Consider the following 13,346-nt stretch of genomic DNA (forward strand, 5'->3'; position numbering starts at 1 on the left):
TGTTCCGTATTCAGCATGTTATGTTGACGTGTAATTTGTGGGTTGAAGCTGGCTTGGTGAATGGTGCACTTGGTTATGTTAAGTGTATATTTTATACACCTACCTCTAAGCACCTCAACTTCCAATGTTCATAACTATTGTTTTTGATAAGTATGTTGGTGTTCCATTTGATGCAAGCAATCTAAAAAGTGTGCCTATTGTTAGTGTCATTTAGTTCTTCCTGTTACTAGTGATAAAATATGCTCTTACAACATTTTTTTAGGGTTCTCAAGTCAAATTTTATCATTTCACTAGGTTTTCAAAATAAAATTTGGTCACTGGCTAGTCTTTCTAGGTCTATTGCTTCTCCTTCAAAATCTTCATAGTCTGGTCACTACCATCACTCAGATCGATGTACGATCATTGAAAAATCATCATCATCATCATCATCTCATTCATATCATCTTGGTCTTAATTCAGCTCAGTGTCACCATTAGGTCATTAGGGTTAGAGTCATCAAAACTGTTATGTCATTCATAAAACCAACAAATGAAGGAGTAGTGATAAGGTTTTTCTCAAAAGGTTATGTTCTAAAGTGTGATTCATTTCAAAATTATGTAATAGGTCAATGTTCTCAAGATGCATTTAAAAATTCAAAAGTTACATAGTTTATTCCAAAAGCATAGTGAAAATATATGGTGGGCCACCCTACCATTAAGAAATTGATTCCTACAAGCTATAAACACCATCTCATTTTAGTTATCTCTTTCATATCTATAGTTTTTAACCCCGTACAGAAATCACCTGCATACGAATTCTAAAACACAGAAAATAAACAATGCGAGAGCATAACACATAAGACACATAGACACAGAGATTTTACCCTGGATCCCAAAACCGGGACTACTAGATTTATTTTTCATTATATTCCTTTCAATGTTACAATACATATTTAAACATTCTAAAACATCCAATACCATGGAACAAAAACCATCGCGCCCAAAACCATGTGTGAAAATCATGCACAAAACCATAGGTAGGTCCGCCTAACCTAATATAGGGTTCAAAAACAAAATTTACTGGGGCAATGCCCCGAACCCCATAGAGGGGGGCTACTTGCACCCCTCAAACCCCCTGTGATCCCCTAGCTATATCATCGATGTAATAAAGGGGGGGGCTCCACCCAACCCAACAATCTCCCACTTGTTGTTTTCTTTCCACAGGGGGGCACAAGAGAGCTTAGCCATTTATCCAGCCCTACAATGCCCATTATTTCTCTACAACAAGAGAACTTCTCAGAGCTCACAGATTTTGTTAATGCATCCGCAATATTCTTCAAAGTGTCCACCTTTACGAGCAACACCTTTTTGTCTTCTATCATATCCCTCCCAAAGTGATACTAAACATCAATGTGCTTTGTCTTTGAATGATATGCAAGGTTATTTGCCAAGAAAATTGCATGAGTGGCTGCCATGTATTATACCTCTGTAGTTGATAGTGCCAGATTGTTTCTTACTCATCCATCTGACTACACCTCCAAATAGGTTAAACACATACCCACTTGTAGATCTTCTCTAATCCAGATCCCCAGCCTAGTCTGCATCAACAAAGCCATGAATATCCAACACTCTGTCCAATCCTAGTCTTCCTTGGTAGCACAAACCATAATCACTAGTGCCACACAAATACCTGAAAACCCACTTCACTGTTGTCCAATGCTCCTTTCTTGGTTTTAAAATAAACCTAATCAATACTCCCACTGCATGTGCAATGTCTGGTCTAGTATATACCATTGCATACATCAGGCTACCAACTACACTTGCATATGGAACATGGGACATGTCCTCTTCCTATTCTTGTGTCTTGGGACACTGTTTAGTAGATAACTTCACACCTACAGGAATATGAACCTTCACCGGTTTACTATCCTACATATTAAACCTCTGTAGTATTGTCTCGATATACTTCCTCTGGTTTAACCAGATCTTCCTCTTTTCCAAATCTCTTTTAATTTCCATGCCCAAAATATACTTTACAACACCAAGATCTTTCATGTTGAATTTGGAGGACAATTAGGTCTTCAAATCGTGGATAATTTCTTTGTCATTTCCAATGAGCAACATACCATCCACATACAAGACCAGATAAATAACAAGGTCATCAATTAATTTAAAATACACATAGTGATCTGCTTTGCTTCTGGTGAAGCCAAGTCCCCGTATAAATGTATCAAATTTCTGATACCACATCCTTGGTGATTGTTTTAAGCCATACAAAGGCTTCTTTAACTTGCATACTAGTTCTTTCTTACCCTTCACCGCAAAGCCTTCAGGTTGCTTCATGTCAATTTCCTCTACGAGATCCCCATAAAGAAATGTTGTCTTCACATCCATCTGTTCTACCTCAAAATCAAAAGCAACAACAATAGATAAAAGTAATCTAATAGGAGTCACCTTGGCAACAAGAGAAAAAATATCACCAAAATCAATTCTTGGCATCTAGGAATAACCTTTTGCTACCAACCAAGCTTTGGATTTCTCCACCTTTCGTTCTACATTTGTCTTCTTCTTGAACACCCATTTTCTGCCAATGTTTTTCCTTCTAGCTGGAAACTCCACCAGATCCCAAGCCTCATTTTTATGCAAAGATGCCATTTCATCAACCATGGCCTCTTTCTAGAGTTTTCCATCCTCTGAATCTACTGCTTCCTTCACAGTTCTGGGATCATCATCATTAATAGATAAAGCAAAATTTTAATAGAAAGCAGATGGACTATACCTTTCTGGTTGCCTTCTTTCTCGAACTGATCTTCTCACACCCAGATTTTTTGGCTCTTCATCTTCTGATTCCTCCTCTGTTGTAGAGTTTGATTCTTCCTCCTTAAGCTCAAACTCTATCTTCTCAAGTTACTTTGGTTGGACTTCATGTTTAAAAACATCTTTTTATCTCTCTGAACACCACATCTCGGCTGTACACAACCTTCCTTGTTACTATGTTCCAAAGCTTATAACCCTTTAAACCATCCTTATACCCAATAAATATGCACTTTTCAGATTTACTATCCGACTTGTTTTGTTTCTCCTTTGGAACATGTACATATGCATCACATCCAAATACCCACAGATGTGAAAGAGAGGGTTTCTTGCGAGTCCATATATCTTGTGGAGTCTTATCCTTCAATGTTGATGAAGGCGATCTGTTGACCATGTAACATGTTGTCTCCATGGCCTCTCCCCAGAATTCATGTCCTAACTTGGCACCACTAAGCATGCTTCCTTCCATTTCCATCAACGTCTTGTTTATTCTTTCTGCAACTCCATTTTTCTCAGGTGTGTATGGAGTAGCCTTCTTCCATGCTATACCACACTTCCTACAGAATTCTTTAAATTCCTTGCTATAAAACTCTCCACTATTATCTTTCCTTAACACCTTTATCTTGTTCTCTATCTGGTTTTCCACCAGAGCCTTAAATTCTTTAAACTTGTCAAAGACTTTAGATTTCTTCTTAAGGAAATATATCCATGTATTCCTTGAGCAGTCATCTATAAATGATACATAGTACACAGACTTACCCAGTGACGGAACCTTCACAGGTCCAAACACATCACTGTGCACAAGTTCTAATATATATTTTGCTCTCTTACCACCAGAGGGGAAACTCTCCTGATTTTGTTTCCCATATACACAATTTTCACAGAAATCAAAATCCAGAGAGCTATTACTCATACCTTCTACCATACCTTTACCATGAAGTATTTGAAGGCCCTTCTCTCCAATATGTCCAAGCCTTTGATGCCACAACATGGTCTTCTCTCCAGAGACCACTAGATTTCTGCTCCACTTTCAGGAACCACAGAGTTGTTGCACCCATAAACAATAATGCTACCTTGAAGCTTGTACAAAGTTCCAATATGAACTCCCTGCATCAATACTAGTGCTCCCCGAACCCTCTTGCAAGTATCCTTCTTGAACACTACTTTTACACCTGCATCATCCAGCTTGCTTACAGAAATCAGATTTCTGGCCAATGGAGGAATATGCAAAACACCCGAAAGTGTTCTAAGCCTTCCACCTTGCATCTTCAACTTTACTTTTCTCCAACCAACGATTCTAGCTTTCTTATCATCCCACTAAGAAGACATCACAACCATCGTATTTCTCATACTTGCAGAACCACTCTCTATGGGGAGTGAAGTGAAAGGATGCACCTCAACCAATCAACCATGTGTCATGATCTACATGTGTACTTGAAGAAGCCAAGTGCACATCCCTACCTTCATCTGAGGTAGTTTCCACCTCTGCAGAAGGAGCATCCTCAGATCCCTTTCCTTTATCATGAGCTTTAGATTTACAGTCCCTTTTGTAGTGCCCTTCCTTTTTGCATTTCCAACACACCACCTTTACAAGTTTTCTTGGAGATTTAGATCTCCCTCTAGATTTAGATCTCCCACTCGATGAATTATTCTTGTTTCTTTTCTGGGACCGTCCTTGTACAGACAAGGCATCACCATTCTGGCTCTCCATATTTTTTTGTCTCATCTCCTCCGTCAGCAAGGATGAGATTATTTCATCAAACTGTAAGGCAGTTGTATTTCTACCTATTGCAATAAGCAGACTACCCCATGAATCTAGTAGAGAACACAACAAACTGATGCACTTATCTCCATCTGAAATTTTAATATCAACAGATAATAATTGACTTACCACAATGTTGCATCCATTTAGTTGCTCTGTCACTGAATCTCCATATTTCATCCTCAAGTTATACAGCTTTTTCCATAGGAATAGTTTATTCACTAGAGACTTAGATTGGTACAAAGTCCCTAACTTGTCCCACAAATCCTTCGTCATAGCTTCCCCTGATACATTCAACAATACTGAATCTAAAACACATAATCTTATTGTGCTCTTTGCCTTCTGATCCAACTTCTTCCATTCTTCATCGGACACACCCATTGGTTTAGTACTTAGATCTACCACGACCCATAGATCTTTATCCACCAATAGATCCTCCATCTTGAATTTCCATAACTCAAAACTCTGACCATTAAATTTCTCGATCTCTGTTTTTCCACTACTCGCCATCTTTTTTCACCACCAGAATCGATCCCGCAGATCTCCCACTGGACAAGGTCTACCACAGGCCTGAGCGAAACCCCTTAGCAATAAAGGCATCCCCTTGAAGCCAAAACATCTCTGATACCAAATGTAGGTTTTAACCCCATACAGAAATTACCTACATACGAATTCTAAAACATAGAAAATAAACAATGCGAGAGCATAACTCATAAAACACATATATATAGAGATTTTTCCTTGGATCTTAAAACTCGTACTACCAACTTGATTTTTCATTATATTCCTTTCAATGTTACAATACATATTTATACATGATGAATCATCCAATGCCATGGACCAAAAATCATCGTGCCCAAAACCATGTGCGAAAATCATGCACAAAACCATAGGTAGGTCCGCCCAACCTAATATAGTGTCCAAAAACAAAATTTTCAAGGGTGCTTCCTTAGACCCCATAGAGGGGGGCTACCTACACCCCTCAAACCCCCTGCGACCCCCCCACTACATAATAGGTGCAACAAAGGGGGGGCTCCGCCCCCCCTCTAACCCCCTAGTTAACTACGTGGGCTAGTCGTGGAAAGAATATAACATAACCCAACAATATCCATTGCTAAAGAGCTCTCATTCACCAAAAATTCATTTCCTCAACAATTTCATTGGAAAAAATACTCCAAAGGGTCATTCAAATAGTTTCACTGTGTTTTTTCAGGACTTCATTGTGCTTTCCAGAAATTCGTTACGGTTTCTAGGGTTTCACTGTGTTTTCTCTCCATAAGGCCCTAAAACTTGTTTTCAGCGTTTTCAACAAAATTTGAAGTCTTCATATGATTTCTACTAGTAACTTTAAGTCTCTTCACCTCTCCATAGGTCTATTTCCCTTGTTTTCATATTGCAAAACTTTTATTACTCCCTATGCTACATTTTCATTGTTTTCTCAGTGGACTGTGTAGAAATTCCCTAGACCAGAACCTCTACCCATTTTCTCCCATTCCACTTCCCAAAGTGTCACACGGAATCTGTCAAGGGTGCGGACACGACTGACCTTCCTAGAAGTCTAAGACATTCTAATGACAAACAAGACAAAATGGAGTGATCTTTCTCTAAATACACCTTTTACAACATGAAAACTACAAGTGTTTAGGCTTACCTTATTCCAAAACGCTGTTGTTGAAGTCCGTTCTTGACGATCCGGATGAGCTCCTCCTTCAAGTCAATTCCTGCAACCACAAACAATCAAACAATTACCAAGCACTTGCATTTCATATAATAAAACATATATTCAACATGCAGACCAAGGAACACATGAAATAACTCATTAACACAAGCTATTGAGAAAAATAAACCAGTTTGTATTAATAACGAAACAAAGAAACTCTTACAACCTGGCCTTGGTGTTGTGCAAGTTCCTCCCAGGGTCCATCAAGGGTTTTCCTCTACTTTGACAAAGCTCACCCTCTCCCAAGTAGAATCAAGTGAAGACAATCTCTCCTCACAAAGGCTCTAATGGAAGACCTAAATCCTGCAGCATTTACCCAAAGAAAATGTATAGCTCCAACCTCCTCTCCTTCTGGCTCAATGCCTTTATTTATAGTGCTGTAAAGAGGTTATTCAGGTCCACTATCAATGGGATCATCCCCCTCTATGGGTGGGATAGCTCCCTTATTGATGGGATAAGTTCCCCCTTAATAGAGATACATGAACCAACTGGAGGCGCATCCATTTCATCAAACCGACCTCTAGAATGTTCTAGAAGTAACCACAAGTAACTTTTTCAAGATAAAACTCGCGCATTTTGCCTTTTACAGAGGGACGCACCTGTCCCTTAACATACAGAGCGTCCATGGACGCATATTTTGTGAACATGGTCAGCGTCCCCGCAGGTAAGGCTAGAGAGAACCTGCGACCCCAGAGATAAACATAGTTTTTACAAGACTTTCTCTCTTCTTTGAGTTTGAGATGGATAACAGAGGCATGAGACTTGCCTAAGAGGGTAGCATGACTGTTGATTTGAGCCATACTAACTGTAAGTAGTCAAGGTGACATTTTTTAGTGTAACAGATTGCCCCCTAAAGTGCGAAGCCTGGAATAGAATAGGGTTTTGTAATTCTAGGAAGGGTGAAGCGCTTTATCATTTCAAGGATTGTCTTGTGGATGGCCTGGTTGGAACCTGCAATTTTCAACACAAAATACATGGATAAGATTATATCATCACTGAGGTAGGCATTCCCATACTCAGATTCAAAACTTTAACTAATGGACTAACTATTCTGATACAGGAATGATCTTGCAGTACATCATTTTTATAGACTTTTGTAGACACAGTATGGACGCAGCCATCTGTTTATGATTAGTCTACATAGATAATGAATACAAAACTCCTCGCAGCCTGGATGGTAGAAACTAGATCCAGGGTCTTCACTTCTACTTCCCGAATTGGTACGATTCTAGCCATGTGATTAAATGATTCGATGTCGAACATGGTAGAAACCACTTGATTACCAGTCAATGATGTAAACTGTTAACAAGCGTGAGAGAAACCACCAGTAATGTCAATGGTTCTCAAAGTACCAAGCACAACCCGTGAAATGTGAATAGATGTTTTGATGTCGAACACTTCACGGAATCCTCTGATCGAAAGTCAATGATGTAAACTGACGTCAAAGGCGAGAAACCTGCCATTGATGCATGCAGACTTCAAGGTACTGTCGATTCCTAAGTCATCTTTCTAGATAATGTGTCGATGTCGATAGAAAGCGACCCGTTGCAGGCAAGCCCGCAACACGAAATCATTGTTCAAGTTGAAGAAATGTTGCTGTAAGGACTGACTCAGGGATGGTCAAATGGATGACAAGTATTTTGCAGATGAAAGTTTTTGCTTGCAGACCTCTTGAACACATAACGACACAACAGATGGCTTGGTGACGAATAACTCAAAGTTAACCCTGGAACCCGGTTAAAGACTTTCAAAGTGATTTGGTCAACTGTGAGGTAAAAGATTTCCCAACCCAGGTGAATGAAAAGTGTCGTGTTCAAGAGTGGTAATAAAGTTTCTTCTGAGACAAAAGGTGACAAACAGGTTCATTCTTCTCTCTTTTCCCCCACCATTTCTGGCAAGTACCTCTTTATTTTTAACAAGCTTGAGGAGGATAACATATGCTTGATTATAAGCTCATCCTTCGGACGAGTCCAACCTAGTTTAAATTCGAACCCTAGGAAGGAGTGGTTCGTTCCTGTTTGTAATTGAACAGGTCCTTTACTGTAAAAGTTTAACGAGCCCAGTATAGGAGAAACTCGGCGTTTTTCAATTTTAGAGAGTCTGAAAAAACTAAAGGAGACTCCACGTTGAACTTTTTCGTATATTTGTGTCCCTCAAGCCCGAAAAAGTATAAAATAATACCTGGGGGAACCGCTTGATCTTGCGACCAAGGAGTACTTTCATAATAGTGTCGTTAACCTGAAAAGTAAAAAGCGATCAAGGACACGTCGTTTTATTTCCTTATCGAGTTCGAAACGACAAAAACCCGGCAATCTTTTCCTGATTTTGCGGTCAGAAAAGAGCTAAAAGGGGACCGTCTTTTAATTCCGTTTTAACGAGTGAAAAAGAAACACTCGGCGATCTTTTCATGTTTTAGGAGTCAGAAAAGGGCTTAAAAGATGACTCTGATATTTTTGTTTGTGAAAAATTACAATTTCCCTCGAAATCCCTTTGTCCTGCACAAAAGCAACACATTACTCATACCTGTTTAAAATAGGCAAAAATACATTCAAAAACATCTTTTCATGGTAAAAAATGAACTAATTCATCCAAAAAACCTATAAAAAGACCTTTTACCATGTCATTTTTACCGTTTCACTGTTGAGGTTGAAAAAGGAGCTTTTGACAAGAAACTTCCCGTGGTCGCTGCGGAAAATCTGACCGTCGGAATCGAACGCCGTCTCATCCAGGTATTTTACACATCCTACTCTGCATTTCTATCCGTTTAGAATCAATTTTTAGGTTTTAGTTTCATTTTTTGGGGGGGTTTTGGTTTTGGAATGCGCCTCTCGGCGGACGCAGGTGCCCTTCGGGTGACCTGCGTCCCCCGACTTTTTCTCATACGGGAAAACGGTCGGAAGACGCAGCCCGCCTTCAGGCCAGCTGCGTCCGGGCGCCCTGTGCTACAAAGCCGGGGTGCGTCCTCCGAGAAACGCGCATTTCAAAACCCCAACTCTCTCAAAAAACCACCAAAAATTCCCAAATTAATTTCTAATTGCTATTTTTGATATGCAGGGCATTAATCATGTTAGACTGGAGAGAAAGAGAGCATGTAGAGGAAGATGAAGCTGCAATAAATCATCAACCTTCCCTGGATGCCCTAAGAGCATGCGGATTATACAAATATTGGACCATACCGGGCATGAGGGGCCAGGTAAGATTCTTGGAATGGCTGGTTGAGCGATGGAACGTACAAGAACAATGCTTTTACATAGGAGGGCACCAGCTCGAGATAGAGCCCTCGGATGTATACTTTCTCACTGGCTTGCCAAACAGAGGTGAGCAACTCAGTCTTGCGGGGACTAGGCCGGGTGGCCAATCCCTTGATAGTCTCCGCGAGAATTGGTGCACACCTGGGGCTCACCATTCAAAAGGCATAGAGATAAAACACATCACTCTACCGGAACTCAAAGTCATAGCGTTCACGGTTACCAGAATTTGCGGCGCGGCCGCTTTACACATTGCTTCCGGATCCCAAATGCGGATGGCAATTGACTGTTACCAAGGCACCATTTTCAACTGGTGTGAAGCTGTGTCGGCTCATATGAAGAGCCAACTGACCAAGGCAAAGAACGGACGACTAAAGACTTTTGGATATGGGCCTATAGTCGTGAGCTTTGCCTTGGAGAGAATTCCAATGCTGATCCCTCAGCAACTCACTGTTGATATCTTGGGTCCTCAGCAGCCAAAGCTGATACGATGGGTTGCGGTGATGGCCCGGCATCCTGACGAGGGCGCGACAGTAGTTCGATTCTCAGATAGTTATTTTGACTGGTTAGAGGGCCAGCTTTTTGTGATACAGGACTTTCCGTATGCCGGAATGGATTTCAGAGGTGATCCGGACATGGTTCTTCCACAGGGAGAACAATGGGATGACAGAGGTACTTTTTATTTTCACAAGTTTTCTAGTTATGTATTTTTTGTATTTTTTATATATATCGTCTCAAAACTAATAGTAAATCTTTCAAAATGCAGATGTTGGTCCACAGCGTCCAGCCAACCTCCGGCCTTATGATAGACTACATCCAGCTGCACCGGTACCGGCCCCACAGGATGCGACAGCAGAAGTACTAGCTGAGTTGGAGCATGATCTAGAGCGTCTCACGGCAGATATACCTGAGACTACTATGGACGACATTCCTATCAGGCTTCAGCGCTTCGTAGTCGCGGTCCCTGGACCGTTTAGGAGATTTTTGCGTAAGGTAGCCCGCGCAGTGGTGTCGTACAGAGAGCACCACCAGTGATTGACTAGTCACTTTTGTAGTCACATGTGACATTTTTGACTTTTTGTACTATCATTTTGCCGATCATAAGGTGTTTTAAACCTATGATCGAAGACGATGTATATATTTTTTGACACACTTCTATCTATATATATCACTATTACCGGCTTATCTTGTTTAACATATGTGATGAAATGTTTTTAAATTTACTTGCATGATTATCGTAAATGTCTGTCCAACATTCGAGAAGCAATTGCATCTGCTAATGTATTCAAAGACCTTGGAATATGTTGATATTCAATGTAATCAAATTCACGTTCCAAGAGACGCACTCTCAAAAACAACCTTAATAACACAGGATTTCTAATGGCATAAACTCTATTAAGCTGTAATACAACAAGTTCAGAATCTAACCTCACTATCAAACGTCGAATTCCAAATGAAATAGATTCGGATAATAATTCAACCACTGCACTGTATTCTGCAATGTTATTCGTTGTTTGACCGAGGCTTACCCCATGCATAGAAACTAACTCGTCAGAGGGCGAATAGATAACCCAAGCTGCGGAAGAGATATTCCGTGTATTACGACAAGCACCATCAGCAAATCCAATGTATGTTTGGAGAGGCGTCGACATCTACAATATCAAGAGTAAAACCAAGATAAGCCAGAATAATGACGAAAAACCACACTTGCTAAGCTAAGCACACTGACTAAACTAACACACTTGCTAGCTAGAAAGAAAATCTAACCTATCTAAAAATTTCTCCATACCCATCATTTTAAGCATAATACCTCTTTAGGTAAAGTCCATTTCTGGGTTTACCCAAAGAGTCCCCATCAAAATCAACTAACTCATAAGCCCCTTTTGCTAGCTTTCGCTTTACAATGTAGGGCCCATGCCACATGGGAACGAATTTTCCGGCACCTAGCTTATCGTTAGCTTGATCATATAATAGTACTAGGTCTCCTTCCGAAAAACTTCGAGGGGTTACATTTTTATCGTACTGAGCTTTCATTCGTTTCGCGTGAGTCTCGATAGCTAAAGTAGCGTCACGTCGAGTCTCATCTAATTTAGCCAAGTATAATAACCGTTTCTCCTCTTCGGAAGTAGCTGGAAGTAATTCGACAGCCATTTGAAGTGATGGGATTTCGCATTCAATAGGTAACACAGCTTCTAAGCCATAAACTAGCTGGAAAGGGGTGAAACCTGTTGAATTTTTCACTGAAGTTCGATATGCCCATAGCGCCGAAAATAACATGTTATGCCAATTCGTTCGATGGATACCAATGATCCGTCGAATCATGATGACTAGAACTTTGTTGATTGACTCAACCAAACCGTTGGCTTGCGGATAATAAGGAGTAGAGCTATCGTGGCGCAAACCAAGCTGGCTTGTAAGCTCAGTCATCATGACGTTTCGAAAATGGCTCCCATGGTCAGTAATGATTGCTTGTGGGACACCAAACCTAGTTATGATATGATTGAATACGAAAACTGCAGCTGTCTTGCCGCTTGCGTCGAATGTAGGCATCGCCTCGGCCCATTTTGTAAAATAATCAACCGCAAGGATGATATACGCATGCCCCCCGGCCGAGTGAGGGTTACAAGTAATAAAGTCAATGCCCCATTTGGCGAATGGACCAGCGGCAATTATAGGGTGGAGAGGAGCAGGTGGAGCGCGCATCTTTCGATCAAACACTTGACAGTTGTGGCATGTTCTGACAGCAAGGATACAATCTTTAAACATAGACGGCCAGAAATAGCCAGCGCGCAACACCTTCTGAGCTGTGGCATACCCAGACATATGACCGCCACATGCTCCAGAGTGACAATCATTCAAAACTCTCTCAGCCTCTTCGTGAGTTAAACAACGTCGAAAAACTAAGTCTGCCCCCCGGCGATAAAGTGTATCTCCAATAATTCTGTATTGCTGGGATCGAAACCGAATTTTTCGACGGTCTTCCTTGGAAGCTTCAGGCCGAAAGGTTTGGGTTTGGAGATAGATGATTATATCCCCATACCACGGATCTAAAGTGCTAATAAGAAACAAAGATTCGTCCGCAATGGACTCCTCTGCCACAGTCTCTGTGTCAGCACTCGGGAAATCACACATCAATTCCGCAAAAACTAAAGATTTCTTAGACTTGGACTTCTCGAACTCCAAGTCGAACTCTTGCAGGATAACAATCCATTTAGAGTACTTGCCCCCTAGCAGTTGTTTTGTCAAAATATAAATCATAGGGTTGCAATCCGAAATAACTGTAGTCTTGCGGAGAAGAATGTAGTGACGAAAACGCTGGACAGCTTGAACGGCTGCCAGGGCCAATTTCTCCACATGCGAATATTTTAACTCAGTGGGATTTAAGGTTCTACTAAGATAATATATCACATGCTCTGCTTTGAATTCATCTTCTTGAACTAACACCATTCCAATGGTGGAATGCGAAGCTGCGAGGTATAAGAAGTAGTCCTGGTTGTAGTTGGGAGGATGCAATAACGGTGCATGGGTCAACGCGTGTTTTAGTGCATCAAAAGATTGTTGGGCAATCTCGTCCCAAAAGAATTGTGCGTTCTGTTTCAACAACCGTGTAAAACCTTTAGTGACCTCGGCGTAGTTTGGGATGAATCGGCGTAAAAAGTTCGCTTTCCCTTGCAAACTTTGGAGTTGGCGCAAACTCGAAGGAGGAGGCAATTTGATGATAGCCTCGACTTTCGAGGGATCGACGCGAATGCCGGCTTTTGAAACAACAAATCCCAGCAATCGACCTGTTTCTATACAGAAAACACACTTGTGGGGATTCAACC

The sequence above is a fragment of the Pinus tabuliformis genome, chromosome 9 (assembly GCF_031772625.1).
Source record: "Pinus tabuliformis cultivar Carrire ecotype Pingquan chromosome 9, CPIR1, whole genome shotgun sequence".
NCBI lineage: Eukaryota > Viridiplantae > Streptophyta > Pinopsida > Pinales > Pinaceae > Pinus > Pinus tabuliformis.